Here is a 5,996-nt window from a genome sequence, read left to right on the forward strand (position 1 = left end):
AATGAAGTCACAACAGACAACACAGAAATACAAAAGATCATAAGAGACTACTATGAGCAACTATATGCCAATAAAATAGACAACTTCTTAGAAGAAATGGACAAATTCTTAGAAAGTTATAACCTTCTAAAACTGAACCAGGGAGAAATATAAAATCTGAACAGACCAATCACAAGCAGAGAAATCAAAACTGTAATAAAAAATATTCCAACAAACAAAAGCCCAGGAACAGGTGGCCTCACAGATGAATTCTACCAAAATTTAGAGAAGAGCTAACACCTATCCTATTCACTATCAAACTCTTCCAGAAAATTGCAGGGGAAGGAAACTCTCAAACTCATTTTTAAGGCCACCATCACCCTAATACCAAAACCAGACAAACATGCCACAAAAAAGAAAGCTACAGGCCTGTATCACTGATGAAAACAGAGGCAAAACTCCTCAACAAAATTCTAGCAAACAGAATCTAACAATATATTTAAAAGATCATACATCATGACCAAGTGAGCTTTATTTCAGGGATACAAGGATTCTTCAATATTCACAAATCAGTCAATGTGATACATCTTATTAACAAATTGAAAGATAAAAACCATTTGACTATCTCAGTAGATACAGAGAAAGCCTTTGACAAAATTTAGCAGCCATTTATGATAAAAATGCTCTAGAAAGCAGGCATAGTGGTTTTGATTTGCATCTCTCTGATTATGAGGGATGTTGAGCATTTTTAAATCAAAACCACAATGAGATACCATTTCACACCTGTCAGAATGGCTGCTATCCAAAAGTCTACATGCAATAAATGCTGGAGAGGATGTGGAGAGAAAGGAACCCTCTTACACTGTTGGTGGGAATGCAAACTAGTACAGCCACTATGGAGAACAGTGTGGAGATTCCTCAAAAAATTGGAAATAGAACTGCCATATGATCCAGCCATCGCACTCCTGGGCATACACACCGAGGAAACCAGAATTGAAAGAGACACATGTACTCCAGTGTTCATTGCAGCACTGTTTATAATAGCCAGGACATGGAAGCAACCTAGATGTCCATCTGCAGACGAATGGATAAGAAAGCTTTGGTACATATACACAATGGAGTATTATTCAACCATTAAAAAGAATACATTTGAATCAGTTCTAATGAGGTGGATGAAACTGGAGCCTATTATACAGAGTGAAGTAAGCCAGAAAGAAAAACACCAATACAGCATACTAACGCATATATATGGAATTTAGAAAGATGCAAATGATAACCCTGTATACGAGACAGCAAAAGAGACACAGATGTATAGATCAGTCTTTGGGACTCTGTGGGAGAGGGTGAGGGTGGGATGATTTGGGAGAATGTCATTGAAACACGTATGTTGTCATATGTGAAATGAATCACTAGTTCAGGGTCAATGCATGTTACAGGATGCTCGGGGCTGGCATGTGGGGATGACCCAGAGGGAGGATAAAGGGAGGAGGGAGGTGGGAGGGGGGTTCAGGAGGGGGAACTTATGTAAACCCGGGGCAAATTCATGTCAATGTATGCAAAAACAACCAATATAATTTGTAAAATAATTTGCCTCCAATAAAAAATAAATTAATTACAAAAAAAAAAAGAAAGCAGGCATAGAAGGAACACACCTCAACATAATAAAAGTCATATACAGCAAACATTATCCTCAATGGCAAAAAATTGAAAGAATTTCTTTTAAAATCAGGAACAATAAAAGGATGCCCACTCTCACCACTACTACTCAACATAGTTTTGGAAGTCCTAAACACAGCAATCAGAGAAGAAAAAGTAATAAAATGAATTCAGCTTAGAAAAGAAGTAAAACTCTTACTGTTTGCAGATAATAAGATCATCGACATAGAAAACCCTAAAGATGCCACCAGAAAATGACCAGAGCTAATTAACGAATATGCTAAAGTTGCTGTATATAAAGTTTAATACACAGAAATCCCTTGCATTCCTATACACTAACAGTGAAAAATCAGATAGAGAAATTAAGGAAACAATCCCATTCACCTTTGCAAAGAAAAGAATAAAATACTTATGAATGAATTTACCTAAAGAAATAAAAGACCTATATATAGAAAACTATGAAACTATATAGAACACTGATGAAAGATATCAAAGATGACACAAATGAAGTATCATCTAATGCCATTCAGAATTGCCATCATCAAAAATTCTACAAACAATAAATGCTGGAGAAAGTGTGGAGAAAATGGAACCCTCTTACACTGCTAGTGGGAAGGCAAACTGGTATAGCCAGTGTAGAAATTCCTTAAGAAATTAAGAACAGAAATGTCATATAACCCAGCAATCCCATTGCTGGGCATACACCCAGAGGAAACAAGAATTGAAAGAGACACATGTACCCCAATTTTCATTGCAGTACTATTTACAATAGCTAGGACATGAAAACAACCTATTTGTCCATCATCAGATGAATGGATAAGGAAGTTGTGGTACATGTACACAATGGGATATTAATCAGCTATAAAAAGGAAAGCATTTAAGTCAGTTCTAATGAGGTAGATGAAACTGGAGCCTATTATAAAGAGTGAAGTAAGTCAGAAAGAGAGACATGAATACTGTGTGCTGCTGCTGCTAAGTCACTTCAGTCGTGTCCGACTCTGTGTGACCCCATAGACGGAAGCCCACCAGGCTCCCCCGTCCCTGGGATTCTCCAGGCAAGAACACTGGAGTGGGTTGCCATTTCCTTCTCCAATGTGTGAAAGTGAAAAGTGAAAGTGAAGTCGCTCAGTCGTGTCCGACCCTTAGCGACCCCACGGACTGCAGCCTACCAGGCTGCTCCATCCATGGGATTTTCTAGGCAAGAGTACTGGAGTAGCTTGCCATTGTCTTCTCCGTGAACACTGTATATTAATGCATAAATATGGAATTTTAAAAGGCAGTAATGATGATCTACATACAGGGCAGCAAAAGAGACAAATGTAAAGGACAGATTTTGGACACTGTTGGAGAAGGCAAGGGTGGGATGATTTGACAGAATAGCATTGAAATATGTATATTACCATTTGTAAAATAGATGACCAGTGCAAGTTCAGTGCATAAAGCAGGGCACACAAAGCTAGTGCTGTAGGACAGCCCAAAGGGATAGGGTGGGGAAGGAGGTGGGAGGGGGTTTCAAGATAGGGGGACTCATGTCTACCCTTCACTGATTCAAGTTGATATATGGCAAAAACCATCACAATATTGTAAAGGATTAATCCTCCAATTAAAATAAATAAAAATTTTAATAAAGAGAAATAGAACTATAGCTAAAATCTGTGAAGAAACTGACTTAACCTGTGATAAGTTGTCAGTTACATTGCTTAATATTACAGTGGGTCCTAGAAGAAGACTCCAACTGAGTCCTTATGAAATATTGTATGAGAGACCCTTTCTCTATTCTGAGCAGTTAACTGTCCAGATATGTGATTGATATATACAAAAGATAGACACTGTAAGATACGTGAAAACACTGGGGTAAGTTTTAAATACTATTTCCAAATTTGGGACTGATAAAATGATATTTCCCACAGATGTCCCCTTCCAGTGTTTTAGAACTGGATACTGGGTGCACCTAATAATGAGGAAGAATATACACTGAAATAACCAACTCCAGTCTCAGTGGGTGGGGCCTTACTATGTTCTACTGTTAACTAGTTCTTCTGTTCAGTTGACAGAAGTCAAGTCGTGGATCCGTTACACAAGGCTGAAACTGGCTTCTGACCCAACGACAAATCCACAGTCCTCAGCAGTTACAGAAAAGACAACCACAAAGCTGAACGAAGCCAGTCCTCCTTCCTACAATTCCGCACTGGGGCTCCCGTTAAAATCAAAGAAAGTATCTTATATAAGTAGTGAATGACTTGTGGCCATTTATCATAACATTTGTAATTGGCTGGAGCACTTTTCTGTTTTACTATTTGCTTATAATTTTTTGCTTGCTTCTGGGTTCATCTAATCATTTTACCTGTGGTTATATTGTGGTCAAATAAGTCTATAATTTGATGTGATACTGATAATAGGAGATAATTAAAACTTGCTCTATTTTAATTTAAAATAAGGTTGTGATAATAGGATTAGCACCATAATTTAGGGCCATTGCTATTTTCCCATATAAGATCTTGGCCCCAACTGTAATGATGGCTCTTGCTTTTCTTTACTTTCTCATCCCACTGGTGTCTGCTGCTTCCTGGAGGGAAAATACTCTAATTAGTTAATCTCAGACTATAGCCACAAGTGAGAGCTTAAGAAATTGTTGGATATGTCATTTGAAACTTGAAACCATCTGTGAAAACTATGTCCCATTTATGGTCCCCGTAACTGATTTTAGTACTGTGCCAGAACCCATCACCTACTATACTCTTCCTCCTCCAGCCACCACATTGAATTTATTTATATTACCTGAGAAAATCCAAATCCCTTGCCTCATCCTGTCTGAGGAAATTCTTACTGGAGGAAAATTTACCACTGGTCCACCGCGGTCTCTTGACTTTATTGTAAAAAAATGTGATAAAAAATGCCCTGATATGTAAAAATGGCAAATGTGAAAGAGGTCAAGATGACACTGTTTTGCGCCAGAGAGTCAGAAAAGTTCGCCATAATGTAAGGGAACTTTGGGAGGCTTGCAGTGCTCGTGATCCCTGGCTAGAGAATGTAATGTCCTTGCTACCCCAAAATGAAGGTATCAATTTCAGTACCATGGGAGGTATAACTTGTGCCTCTCCAGGATATTACTTTGTCTGTGGCATGGGGAGAGACCCAAAAGGAGAAGGGTGGGCATATTGCTGCTTAGACAGCTGGGAAATGGAAGGGTCATGCCTACTGGGATATATAAGGATGCCTTTTGCCTTGTATAGTCTGGAGAGCATCTCTTCCCTTCCTAAATCAAACGCTCATCTTAAAAGAATGATATTGGCAGAGTATGAGGACAATAAAGGACAAAGTATTTCTGGCAGCCTCACACTAACTGCCAGAGTTTATGTCAACAGAGATATGATTCACAACCTAGCTACCACAATTGGACAAATTGCTGAGGACACAGCTAAAAGTATTGCAGCCCAACACACATCTTTGAACTCATTGACTCGGGTGGTCCTGGGCAATAGAATAGCCCAAGATTTCTTATTGGCAAAACAAGGAGTGTGTGTAATGGCTAATAACACATGCTGCACATACATCAATACCTCTGGAGAAGTTAAAACCCAAGTAAACAAAATACTTCAAAAGGCTACCTGGTTACAGGATGTACATAAAGAGGATGCACATCAAGACTTATTTTCTTGCTTGCCATCTGAAATAGGGGTACTCTTTTGAGTACCGTTACAAGGCTTCATTTGATCATCATACTCTTTGTAATGTGTTTAATAATTTTCAACTATCTGTCCAGATGCTATGACAAAGTGGTCAAAGAGAGAAATCATGTTTTTTGTAATTCAAAATACTGCTGCTAGACCTGGACTTGAGAATTCTTTTAGAAGATCCAAGACTTTGTTCATCTAATCCTGAAGAATTAACATCGCCCCTGTTAGCAAGAAGTAGCCAGAGTGGTCGTTGCCCCAGTTTCCCTCAAGATGAGGAGTAGCAAAGAGCAGAGGGACCTGAAAATGAACAGGACCCTACAGGGCCTTCCTGGGTACAATCCTTTCTTGCCCCACTTCTTGTGTAGAAAAAGGATGAGATTATTAGGTCTTTGCAGAGTTCCAAAGAGCAGACTCAAGCAGTTAATGGTTACAGAAGTGAAGAAAAGCTGAAACAGGGGGAAAGCAATCAAACAAGAGAAGTTTAGCTATAAAACAGAGTCACAGGATCCCTAGTACCTCTTCAAAAGATATAGATAATAATCTGATGCAACATATCTTTGAGTTGTTTTACAGAAACCAGGACCACATGGTGAAACCTGCTGACCACAGCCAAGGTGACAGAAACAAGTTGGAACCAGAAGAAAGATGATCAAGATGCTAGATATCACTTTGTTGCTTAACACC

General features: G+C 38.8%; 1 pseudogene; it reads left to right on the forward strand.

Moving 5' to 3' along the window:
- Positions 1-4,148: 4,148 nt before the first annotated feature.
- Positions 4,149-5,325, forward strand: LOC148778033 (endogenous retrovirus group V member 2 Env polyprotein-like; annotated as a pseudogene).
- The last annotated feature ends 671 nt before the right edge of the window (positions 5,326-5,996 follow it).

This window comes from Moschus berezovskii, chromosome 4 (genome assembly GCF_049115385.1).
Source record: "Moschus berezovskii isolate FMDL1 chromosome 4, NW_MosBer_1.0, whole genome shotgun sequence".
NCBI classification, from domain to species: domain Eukaryota; kingdom Metazoa; phylum Chordata; class Mammalia; order Artiodactyla; family Moschidae; genus Moschus; species Moschus berezovskii.